The 13,535-nt window shown below is 35.0% G+C and overlaps 3 non-coding genes across 3 annotated transcripts; all 3 read right to left on the bottom strand.

Moving 5' to 3' along the window:
- Nucleotides 1-2,146: 2,146 nt before the first annotated feature.
- TRNAC-GCA (transfer RNA cysteine (anticodon GCA)) lies at nt 2,147-2,218 on the bottom strand. The gene has a single exon. It is a non-coding gene; the product is annotated as a tRNA-Cys (tRNA).
- A 3,729-nt stretch (nt 2,219-5,947) lies between these two features.
- Nucleotides 5,948-6,019, bottom strand: TRNAC-GCA (transfer RNA cysteine (anticodon GCA)). The gene has a single exon. It is a non-coding gene; the product is annotated as a tRNA-Cys (tRNA).
- Nucleotides 6,020-12,639: 6,620 nt separating this feature from the next.
- Nucleotides 12,640-12,711, bottom strand: TRNAC-GCA (transfer RNA cysteine (anticodon GCA)). The gene has a single exon. It is a non-coding gene; the product is annotated as a tRNA-Cys (tRNA).
- Nucleotides 12,712-13,535: the final 824 nt, after the last annotated feature.

Genomic DNA, 13,535 nt, shown 5'->3' with positions numbered 1-13,535 from the left:
CTTCCAATGGACTATTTCAAACTGATAATATCACCAGTAGAACTTGGGTGAATGTAAAACACAGCTTATATCATATGAAGAAATCCTAAACAGTTTCATGGTGTTTACCCTATGTTTCCAGAGATGATCAGGAGTATTTCAAATGTAGAAATGTGTTGCTCATTACATACAATGCTGAGATTGTAAATGTTTTCTTCAATTTATTTAATTAAAAACATATTTCTACAGGTAAAACAGTTGAACAAGGGGTCACCCAGATTTGAACTAGGGACCTCTAGATCTGGAGTAAAATGCTCTACCACTAAGCTATACCTCCAGTTCTGAAAAGTTCCCCTTTATTAATTCAGTAATATGTACAAAGTGCAAGCAACATGCAATCACCATCAAAGCAATGCATTTGCAGCCACCAAACCCTCCTTATAAGTATATGAGGTGCAAAAGATGTCCTTTATCTGCCTTGGTAAAATACAGTGAGGTTTCCATTGCAAGAATTCATACATTTCGTATCACTTGTAGATCTTGGAACATGGAAAAAAACTTTTGTCAAATGCACAAATTCTGCAAAACGTAACTGCTTCTCTACTGCAGTTTGTTGATTTTGGGCTAAGAGCATAGTTAAACCCAATGTTCATTGTTTTGTATATGAAATGATGATATATCCTATTGTTTCTTACAGTGCATTGGGTTGAAAAACATTTTAACAGGATCTATTGAAGAGGGTATATGGTATCAAACTGGGACTTCTTGAACTACACTCCTACGCTCTACCACTGACATAAACCTGTGAATGTTGAAAACTGCCCTTTTTAAAAAAGATGATAGAGTGGGTGACTCTATGGAACTTGTACAACTAATGACATCAGTGCACTTCTGGTCAGCTGTACAAATTAATACATTTCATTAAGGGCATATTATTGGTTTCCACCACAGTTTTATAACATTCATAAGAGCTTCCAATGGACTATTTCAAACTGATCACATCACCAGTAGAACTTGGGTGAATGTAAAACACAGCTTGTATCATATGAAGAAATCCTAAACAGCGTAATGGTGTTTACCCTATGTTCCAGGTGATGATCAGGAGTATTTCAAATGTAGAAATGTGTTGCTCATTACATAAAATGCTAAGATTGTAAATGTTTACTTCAATTTATTTAATTAAAAACATATTTCTAGAGGTAAAACAGTTGGACAAGGGGGCACCCAGATATGAACTAGGAACCTTTTGATCTGCAGTGAAATGCTCTACCCATGAGCTGTACCCCCATTTCTGAAATGTTCACTTTTATTTATTCAGTAATATGTACAAAGTGGAAGCAACATGCAATCACCATCAAAGCAAAGCATTTTCAGCCACCAAACCCTCCTTATAGGTATATGGGGTGCGAAGGATGTTCTTTATCTGCCTTGGTAAAATACAGTGAGGTTTCCATTGCAAGAATTCATACATTTCGTATCACATGTAGATCTTGGAACATGGAAAAAAAATCTTTTGTCAAATGCACAAATTCTGCAAAATGTAACTGCTTCTCTACTGCAGTTTGTTGATTTTGTGCTAAGAGCATAGTTAAACCCAATTGTTCATTCTTTTGTATATGAAATGATGATATATCTTATTGTTTCTTACCATGCATTGGGTTGACAAACATTTTAACAGGATCTATTGAAGAGGGTATATGGTTATGAAACAGGGACTTCTTGAACTGCATTCCTACGCTCTACCACTGAGTTAAACCCTTAAATGCTGAAAACTGCCCTTGTTTAAAAAGGTGATAGAGTGGGTGACTGTATGGAACTTGTAGAACTAATGACATCAGTGCACTTCTGGTCAGCTGTACAAATTAATACAGTTCATTAAGGGCATGTTATTGGTTTCCACCACAGTTTTATAACATTCATATGAGCTTCCAATGGACTATTTCAAACTGATAATATCACCAGTAGAACTTGGGTGAATGTAAAACACAGCTTGTATCATATGAAGAAATCCTAAAAAGTTTCATGGTGTTTACCCTATGTTTCAGGAGGTGATCAGGAGTATTTGAAATGTAGAAATGTGTTGCTCATTACATAAAATGCTAAGATTGTAAATGTTTTCTTCAATTTATTTAATTAAAAATATTTCTACAGGTAAAACAGTTGGACAAGGGGGCACCCAGATTTGAACTAGGGACCTCTTGATCTGCAGTCAAATGCTCTACCACTGAGCTATACCCCCAGTTCTTAAATGTTCATCTTTATTAATTCAGTAATATGTACAAAGTGCAAGCAACATGCAATCACCATCAAAGCAATGCATTTTCAGCCACCAAACCCTCCTTATAAGTATATGGGGTGCGAAGGATGTCCTTTATCTGCCTTGGTAAAATACAGTGAGGTTTCCATTGCAAGAATTCATACATTTCGTATCACATGTAGATCTTGGAACATGGAAAAAAAACTTTTGTCAAATGCACAAATTCTGCAAAACGTAACTGTTTCTCTACTGCATTTTGTTGATTTTGTGCTAAGAGCATAGTTAAACCCAATTGTTCATTGTTTTGTATATGAAATGATGATATATCCTATTGTTTCTTCCAGTGCATTGGGTTGAAAAACATTTTAACAGGATCTATTGAAGAGGGTATATGGTTATGAAACAGGGACTTCTTGAACTACACTCCTACGCTCTACCACTGACATAAACCCTTGAATGTTGAAAACTGACCTTTTTTAAAAAGGTGATAGAGTGGGTGACTGTATGGAACTTGTAGAACTAATGACATCAGTGCACTTCTGGTCAGCTGTACAAATTAATACATTTCATTAAGGGCATATTATTGGTTTCCACCACCATTTTATAACATTCATAAGATTTTCCAATGGACTATTTCAAACTGATCATATCACCAGTAGAACTTGGGTGAATGTAAAACACAGCTTGTATCATATGAAGAAATCCTAAACAGCTTAATGGTGTTTACCCTATGTTTCAGGAGATGATCAGGAGTATTTCAAATGTAGAAATGTGTTGCTCATTACATAAAATGCTAAAATTGTAAATGTTTTCTTCAATTTATTTAATTAAAGAAACATTTCTACAGGTACAACAGTTGAACAAGGGGGCCCCCGGATTAGAACTAAGGACCTCTTGATCTGCAGTCAAATGCTCTACCACTGAGCTATACCCCCATTTCTGAAATGTTTACCTTTATTTATTCAGTAATATGTACAAAGTGGAAGCAACATGCAATCACCATCAAATCAATGCATTTTCAGCCACCAAACCCTCCTTATAAGTATAAGGGGTACAAAAGATGTCCTTTATCTGCCTTGGTAAAATACAGTGAGGTTTTCATTGCAAGAATTCATACATTTCGTATCACATGTAGATCTTGGAACATGGAAAAAAAACTTTGTCAAATGCACAAATTCTGCAAAAAGTAACTGTTTCTCTACTGCATTTTTTTGATTTTGTGCTAAGAGCATAGTTAAACCCAATTGTTCATTGTTTTGTATATGAAATGATAATATATCTTATTGTTTCTTACAGTGCATTGGGTTGAAAAATATTTAACAGGATCTATTGAAGAGGGTATATGGTTATGGAACAGGGACGTCTTGAACTACACTCCTACGCTCTACCACTGACATAAACCCTTGAATGTTGAATACTGCCTTTTTTTAAAAAGGTGATAGAGTGGGTGACTCTATGGAACTTGTAGAACTAATGACATCAGTGCACTTCTGGTCAGCTGTACAAATTAATAGATTTCATTAAGGGCATATTATTGGTTTCCACCACAGTTTTATAACATTCATAAGAGCTTCCAATGGACTATTTCAAACTGATCATATCACCAGTAGAACTTGGGTGAATGTAAAACACAGCTTGTATCATATGAAGAAATCCTAAACAGCTTAATGGTGTTTACCCTATGTTTCAGGTGATGATCAGGAGTATTTCAAATGTAGAAATGTGTTGCTCATTACATAAAATGCTAAGATTGTAAATGTTTACTTCAATTTATTTAATTAAAAACACATTTCTACAGGTAAAACAGTTGGACAAGGGGGCACCCAGATTTGAACTAGGGACCTTTTGATCTGCAGTGAAATGCTCTACCTCTGAGCTATACCCCCATTTCTGAAATGTTCACCTTTATTTATTCAGTAATATGTACAAAGTGGAAGCAACATGCAATCACCATCAAAGCAAAGCATTTTCAGCCACCAAACCCTCCTTATAAGTATATGGGGTGCGAAGGATGTCCTTTATCTGCCTTGGTAAAATACAGTGAGGTTTCCATTGCAAGAATTCATACATTTCGTATCACATGTAGATCTTGGAACATGGAAAAAAATCTTTTGTCAAATGCACAAATTCTGCAAAATGTAACTGCTTCTCTACTGCAGTTTGTTGATTTTGTGCTAAGAGCATAGTTAAACCCAATTGTTCATTCTTTTGTATATGAAATGATGATATATCTTATTGTTTCTTACAGTGCATTGGGTTGAAAAACATTTTAACAGGATCTATTGAAGAGGGTATATGGTTATGAAACAGGGACTTCTTGAACTGCATTCCTACGCTCTACCACTGAGTTAAACCCTTGAATGCTGAAAACTGCCCTTTTTTAAAAAGGTGATAGAGTGGGTGACTGTATGGAACTTGTAGAACTAATGACATCAGAGCACTTCTGGTCAGCTGTATAAATTAATACATTTCATTAAGGGCATATTATTGGTTTCCACCACAGTTTTATAACATTCATAAGAGCTTCCAATGGACTATTTCAAACTGATCATATCACCAGTAGAACTTGGGTGAATGTAAAACACAGCTTGTATCATATGAAGAAATCCTAAACAGCTTAATGGTGTTTACCTTATGTTTCAGGTGATGATCAGGAGTATTTCAAATGTTGAAATGTGTTGCTCATTACATAAAATGCTAAGATTGTAAATGTTTACTTCAATTTATTTAATTAAAAACATATTTCTACAGGTAAAATAGTTAGACAATGGGGCACCCACATTTGAACTAGGGACCTTTTGATCGGCAATGAAATGCTCTACCCCTGAGCTATACCCCCATTTCTGAAATGTTCACCTTTATTTATTCAGTAATATGTACAAAGTGGAAGCAACATGCAATCACCATCAAAGCAATGCATTTTCAGCCACCAAACCCTCCTTATAAGTATATGGGGTGCAAAGGATATCCTTTATCTGCCTTGGTAAAATACAGTGAGGTTTCCATTGCAAGAATTCATACATTTCGTATCACATGTAGATCTTGGAACATGGAAAAAAAATCTTTTTTCAAATGCACATATTCTGCAAAATGTAACTGCTTCTCTACTGCAGTTTGTTGATTTTGTGCTAAGAGCATAGTTAAACCCAATTGTTCATTCTTTTGTATATGAAATGATGATATATCTTATTGTTTCTTACAGTGCATTGGGTTGAAAAACATTTGAACAGGATCTATTGAAGAGGGTATATGGTTATGAAACAGGGACTTCTTGAACTGCATTCCTAGATCTACCACTGAGTTAAACCCTTGAATGCTGAAAACTGCCCTTTTTTAAAAAGGTGATAGAGTGGGTGACTGTATGGAACTTGTAGAACTAATGACATCAGAGCACTTCTGGTCAGCTGTATAAATTAATACATTTCATTAAGGGCATATTATTGGTTTCCACCACAGTTTTATAACATTCATAAGAGCTTCCAATGGACTATTTCAAACTGATCATATCACCAGTAGAACTTGGGTGAATGTAAAACACAGCTTGTATCATATGAAGAAATCCTAAACAGCTTAATGGTGTTTACCCTATGTTTCAGGTGATGATCAGGAGTATTTCAAATGTAGAAATGTGTTGCTCATTACATAAAATGCTAAGATTGTAAATGTTTTCTTCAATTAAAAAAATATTTCTACAGGTGAAACAGTTGAACAAGGGGGCACCCAGATTTGAACTAGGGACCTCTTGATCTGCAGTCAAATGCTCTACCACTGAGCTATACCCCCTGTTCTGAAAAGTTCCCCTTTATTAATTCAGTAATATGTACAAAGTGCAAGCAACATGCAATCACCATCAAAGCAATGCATTTTCAGCCACCAAACCCTCCTTATAAGTATATGGGGTGCGAAGGATGTCCTTTATCTGCCTTGGTAAAATACTGTAAGGTTTCCATTGCAAGAATTCATACATTTCGTATCACATGTAGATCTTGGAACATGGAAAAAAAATCTTTTGTCAAACGCACAAATTCTGAAAAATGTAACTGCTTCTCTACTGCAGTTTGTTGATTTTGTGCTAAGAGCATAGTTAAACCCAATTGTTCATTGTTTTGTATATGAAATGATTATATATCTTATTGTTTCTTACAGTGCATCGGGTTGAAAAACATTTAACAGGATCTATTGAAGAGTGTATATGGTTATGAAACAGGGACTTCTTGAACTACACTCCTACGCTCTACCACTGACATAAACCCTTGAATGTTGAAAACTGCCCTTTTTTAAAAAGGTGATAGAGTGGGTGACTCTATGGAACTTGTAGAACTAATGGCATCAGTGCACTTCTGGTCAGCTGTACAAATTAATACATTTCATTAAGGGCATATTATTGGTTTCCATCACAGTTTTATAACATTCATAAGAGCTTCCAATGAACTATTTCAAACTGATCATATCACCAGTAGAACTTGGGTGAATGTAAAACACAGCTTGTATCATATGAAGAAATCCTAAACAGCTTAATGGTGTTTACCCTATGTTTCAGGTGATGATCAGGAGTGTTTCAAATGTAGAAATGTGTTGCTCATTACATAAAATGCTAAGATTGTAAATGTTTACTTCAATTTATTTAATTAAAACATATTTCTACAGGTAAAACAGTTGGACAAGGGGGCACCCAGATTTGAACTAGTGACCTTTTGATCTGCAGTGAAATGCTCTACTCCGGAGCTATACCCCCATTTCTGAAATGTTCACCTTTATTGATTCAGTAATATGTACAAAGTGGAAGCAACATGCAATCGCCTTCAAAGCAAAGCATTTTCAGCCACCAAACCCTCCTTATAAGTATATGGGGTGCGAAGGATGTCCTTTATGTGCCTTGGTAAAATACAGTGAGGTTTCCAGTGCAAGAATTCATACATTTCGTATCACATGTAGATCTTGGAACATGAAAAAAAAATCTTTTGTCAAATGCACAAATTCTGCAAAATGCAACTGCTTCTCTACTGCAGTTTGTTGATTTTGTGCTAAGAGCATAGTTAAACCCAATTGTTCATTCTTTTGTATATGAAATGATGATATATCTTATTGCTTCTATTGTTTCTTACAGTGCATTGGGTTGAAAAACATTTTAATAGGATCTATTGAAGAGGGTATATGGTTATGAAACGGGGACTTCTTGAACTGGATTCCTACGCTCTACCAATGAGTTAAACCCCTGAATGCGGAAAACTGCCCTTTTTTAAAAAGGTGATAGAGTGGGTGACTGTATGGAACTTGTAGAACTAATGACATCAGTGCACTTCTGGTCAGCTGTACAAATTAATACATTTCATTAAGGGCATATTATCGGTTTCCACCACAGTTTTATAACATTCATATGAGCTTCCAATGGACTATTTCAAACTGATAATATCACCAGTAGAACTTGGGTGAATGTAAAACACAGCTTGTATCATACGAAGAAATCCTAAACAGTTTCATGGTGTTTACCTAATGTTTCAGGAGATGATCAGGAGTATTTCAAATGTAGAAATGTGTTGCTCATTACATAAAATGCTAAGATTGTAAATGTTTACTTCAATTTATTTAATTAAAAACATATTTCTACAGGTAAAACAGTTGGACAAGGGGGCACCCAGATTTGAATTAGGGACCTTTTGATCTGCAGTGAAATGCTCTACCCCTGAGCTATACCCCCATTTATGAAATGTTCACCTTTATTTATTCAGTAATATGTACAAAGTGGACGCAACATGCAATCAGCATCAAAGCAATGCATTTTCAGCCACCAAACCCTCCTTATAAGTATAAGGGGTACAAAAGATGTCCTTTATCTGCCTTGGTAAAATACAATGGGGTTTCCATTGCAAGAATTCATACATTTCGTATCACATGTAGATCTTGGAACATGGAACAAAAATCTTTTGTCAAATGCACAAATTCTGCAAAATGTAACTGCTTCTCTACTGCAGTTTGTTGATTTTGTGCTAAGAGCATAGTTAAACCCAATTGTTCATTGTTTTGTATATGAAATTATGATATATCTTATTGTTTCTTACAGTGCATTGGGTTGAAAAACATTTTAACAGGATCTATTGAAGAGGGTATATGGTTATGAAACAGGGACTTCTTGAACTACACTCCTACGCTCTACCACTGACATAAACCCTTGAATGTTGAAAACTGCCCTTTTTAAAAAAGATGATAGAGTGGGTGACTTTATGGAACTTGTAGAACTAATGACATCAGTGCACTTCTGGTCAGCTGTACAAATTAATACATTTCATCAAGGGCATATTATTGGTTTCCACCACAGTTTTATAACATTCATAAGAGCTTCCAATGGACTATTTCAAACTGATCATATCACCAGTAGAACTTGGGTGAATGTAAAACACAGCTTGTATCATATGAAGAAATCCTAAACAGCGTAATGGTGTTTACCCTATGTTCAAGGTGATGATCAGGAGTATTTCAAATGTAGAAATGTGTTGATCATTACATAAAATGCTAAGATTGTAAATGTTTACTTCAATTTATTTAATTAAAAACATATTTCTACAGGTAAAACAGTTGAACAAGGGTGCACCCAGATTTGAATTAGGGACCTTTTGATCTGCAGTGAAATGCTCTACCCCTGAGCTATACCACCATTTCTGAAATGTTCACCTTTATTTATTCAGTAATATGTACAAAGTGGAAGCAACATGCAATCACCATCAAAGCAATGCATTTACAGCCACCAAACCCTCCTTATAAGTATAAGGGGTACAAAAGATGTCCTTTATCTGCCTTGGTAAAATACTGTGAGGTTTCCATTGCAAGAATTCATACATTTCGTATCACATGTAGATCTTGGAACATGGAAAAAAAATCTTTTGTCAAATGCACAAATTCTGCAAAATGTAACTGCTTCTCTACTGCAGTTTGTTGATTTTGTGCTAAGAGCATAGTTAAACCCAATTGTTCATTCTTTTGTATATGAAATGATGATATATCTTATTGTTTCTTACAGTGCATTCGGTTAAAAAGTACATTTTAACAGGATCTATTGAAGAGGGTATATGGTTATGAAACAGGAACTTCTTGAAAAGCCCTCCTACACTCTACCACTGACATAAACCCTTGAATGCTGAAAACTGCCCTTTTTTAAAAAAGGTGATAGAGTGGGTGACTGTATGGAACTTGTAGAACTAATGACATCAGTGCACTTCTGGTCAGCTGTACAAATTAATACATTTCATTAAGGGCATATTATTGGTTTCCACCACAGTTTTATCACAATCATATGAGCTTCCAATGGACTATTTCAAACTAATCATATCACCAGTAGAACTTGGGTGAATGTAAAACACAGCTTGTATCATACGAAGAAATCCTAAACAGTTTCATGGTGTTTACCTAATGTTTCAGGAGATGATCAGGAGTATTTCAAATGTAGAAATGTGTTGCTCATTACATAAAATGCTAAGATTGTAAATGTTTACTTCAATTTATTTAATTAAAAACATATTTCTACAGGTAAAACAGTTGGACAAGGGGGCACCCAGATTTGAATTAGGGACCTTTTGATCTGCAGTGAAATGCTCTACCCCTGAGCTATACCCCCATTTATGAAATGTTCACCTTTATTTATTCAGTAATATGTACAAAGTGGAAGCAACATGCAATCACCATCAAAGCAATGCATTTTCAGCCACCAAACCCTCCTTATAAGTATAAGGGGTACAAAAGATGTCCTTTATCTGCCTTGGTAAAATACAATGGGGTTTCCATTGCAAGAATTCATACATTTCGTATCACATGTAGATCTTGGAACATGGAACAAAAATATTTTGTCAAATGCACAAATTCTGCAAAATGTAACTGCTTCTCTACTGCAGTTTGTTGATTTTGTGCTAAGAGCATAGTTAAACCCAATTGTTCATTGTTTTGTATATGAAATTATGATATATCTTATTGTTTCTTACAGTGCATTGGGTTGAAAAACATTTTAACAGGATCTATTGAAGAGGGTATATGGTTATGAAACAGGGACTTCTTGAACTACACTCCTACGCTCTACCACTGACATAAACCCTTGAATGTTGAAAACTGCCCTTTTTAAAAAAGATGATAGAGTGGGTGACTTTATGGAACTTGTAGAACTAATGACATCAGTGCACTTCTGGTCAGCTGTACAAATTAATACATTTCATCAAGGGCATATTATTGGTTTCCACCACAGTTTTATAACATTCATAAGAGCTTCCAATGGACTATTTCAAACTGATCATATCACCAGTAGAACTTGGGTGAATGTAAAACACAGCTTGTATCATATGAAGAAATCCTAAACAGCGTAATGGTGTTTACCCTATGTTCAAGGTGATGATCAGGAGTATTTCAAATGTAGAAATGTGTTGATCATTACATAAAATGCTAAGATTGTAAATGTTTACTTCAATTTATTTAATTAAAAACATATTTCTACAGGTAAAACAGTTGGACAAGGGTGCACCCAGATATGAATTAGGGACCTTTTGATCTGCAGTGAAATGCTCTACCCCTGAGCTATACCACCATTTCTGAAATGTTCACCTTTATTTATTCAGTAATATGTACAAAGTGGAAGCAACATGCAATCACCATCAAAGCAATGCATTTACAGCCACCAAACCCTCCTTATAAGTATAAGGGGTACAAAAGATGTCCTTTATCTGCCTTGGTAAAATACTGTGAGGTTTCCATTGCAAGAATTCATACATTTCGTATCACATGTAGATCTTGGAACATGGAAAAAAAATCTTTTGTCAAATGCACAAATTCTGCAAAATGTAACTGCTTCTCTACTGCAGTTTGTTGATTTTGTGCTAAGAGCATAGTTAAACCCAATTGTTCATTCTTTTGTATATGAAATGATGATATATCTTATTGTTTCTTACAGTGCATTCGGTTAAAAAATACATTTTAACAGGATCTATTGAAGAGGGTATATGGTTATGAAACAGGAACTTCTTGAAAAGCCCTCCTACACTCTACCACTGACATAAACCCTTGAATGCTGAAAACTGCCCTTTTTTAAAAAGGTGATAGAGTGGGTGACTGTATGGAACTTGTAGAACTAATGACATCAGTGCACTTCTGGTCAGCTGTACAAATTAATACATTTCATTAAGGGCATATTATTGGTTTCCACCACAGTTTTATCACAATCATATGAGCTTCCAATGGACTATTTCAAACTAATCATATCACCAGTAGAACATGGGTGAATGTAAAACACAGCTTGTATCATATGAAGAAATCCTAAACAGCGTAATGGTGTTTACCCTATGTTCAAGGTGATGATCAGGAGTATTTCAAATGTAGAAATGTGTTGATCATTACATAAAATGCTAAGATTGTAAATGTTTACTTCAATTTATTTAATTAAAAACATATTTCTACAGGTAAAACAGTTGGACAAGGGTGCACCCAGATTTGAATTAGGGACCTTTTGATCTGCAGTGAAATGCTCTACCCCTGAGCTATACCACCATTTCTGAAATGTTCACCTTTATTTATTCAGTAATATGTACAAAGTGGAAGCAACATGCAATCACCATCAAAGCAATGCATTTACAGCCACCAAACCCTCCTTATAAGTATAAGGGGTACAAAAGATGTCCTTTATCTGCCTTGGTAAAATACTGTGAGGTTTCCATTGCAAGAATTCATACATTTCGTATCACATGTAGATCTTGGAACATGGAAAAAAAATCTTTTGTCAAATGCACAAATTCTGCAAAATGTAACTGCTTCTCTACTGCAGTTTGTTGATTTTGTGCTAAGAGCATAGTTAAACCCAATTGTTCATTCTTTTGTATATGAAATGATGATATATCTTATTGTTTCTTACAGTGCATTCGGTTAAAAAATACATTTTAACAGGATCTATTGAAGAGGGTATATGGTTATGAAACAGGAACTTCTTGAAAAGCCCTCCTACACTCTACCACTGACATAAACCCTTGAATGCTGAAAACTGCCCTTTTTTAAAAAGGTGATAGAGTGGGTGACTGTATGGAACTTGTAGAACTAATGACATCAGTGCACTTCTGGTCAGCTGTACAAATTAATACATTTCATTAAGGGCATATTATTGGTTTCCACCACAGTTTTATCACAATCATATGAGCTTCCAATGGACTATTTCAAACTAATCATATCACCAGTAGAACATGGGTGAATGTAAAACACAGCTTGTATCATATGAAGAAATCCTAAACAGTTTAATGGTGTTTACCCTATGTTTCAGGTGATGATCAGGAGTATTTCAAATGTAGAAATGTGTTGCTCATTACATAAAATGCTAAGATTGTAAATGTTTTCTTCAATTTATTTAATTAAAAAAATATTTCTACAGGTAAAACAGTTGAACAAGGGGGCACCCAGATTTGAACTAGGGACCTCTTGATCTGCAGTCAAATGCTCTACCACTGAGCTATACCCCCTGTTCTGAAAAGTTCCCCTTTATTAATTCAGTAATATGTACAAAGTGCAAGCAACATGCAATCACCATCAAAGCAATGCATTTTCAGCCACCAAACCCTCCTTATAAGTATATGGGGTGCGAAGGATGTCCTTTATCTGCCTTGGTAAAATACTGTAAGGTTTCCATTGCAAGAATTCATACATTTCGTATCACATGTAGATCTTGGAACATGGAAAAAAAATCTTTTGTCAAACGCACAAATTCTGAAAAATGTAACTGCTTCTCTACTGCAGTTTGTTGATTTTGTGCTAAGAGCATAGTTAAACCCAATTGTTCATTGTTTTATATATGAAATGATTATATATCTTATTGTTTCTTACAGTGCATCGGGTTGAAAAACATTTAACAGGATCTATTGAAGAGTGTATATGGTTATGAAACAGGGACTTCTTGAACTACACTCCTACGCTCTACCACTGACATAAACCCTTGAATGTTGAAAACTGCCCTTTTTTAAAAAGGTGATAGAGTGGGTGACTCTATGGAACTTGTAGAACTAATGGCATCAGTGCACTTCTGGTCAGCTGTACAAATTAATACATTTCATTAAGGGCATATTATTGGTTTCCACCACAGTTTTATAACATTCATAAGAGCTTCCAATTAACTATTTCAAACTGATCATATCACCAGTAGAACTTGGGTGAATGTAAAACACAGCTTGTATCATATGAAGAAATCCTAAACAGCTTAATGGTGTTTACCCTATGTTTCAGGTGATGATCAGGAGTATTTCAAATGTAGAAATGTGTTGCTCATTACATAAAATGCTAAGATTGTAAA

The sequence above is a fragment of the Ambystoma mexicanum genome, unplaced genomic scaffold (genome assembly GCF_040938575.1).
Source record: "Ambystoma mexicanum isolate Mex_15411 unplaced genomic scaffold, UKY_AmexF1_1 Mex_scaf66, whole genome shotgun sequence".
NCBI classification, from domain to species: domain Eukaryota; kingdom Metazoa; phylum Chordata; class Amphibia; order Caudata; family Ambystomatidae; genus Ambystoma; species Ambystoma mexicanum.
This window is presented reverse-complemented; position numbering and strand designations above follow the sequence as displayed.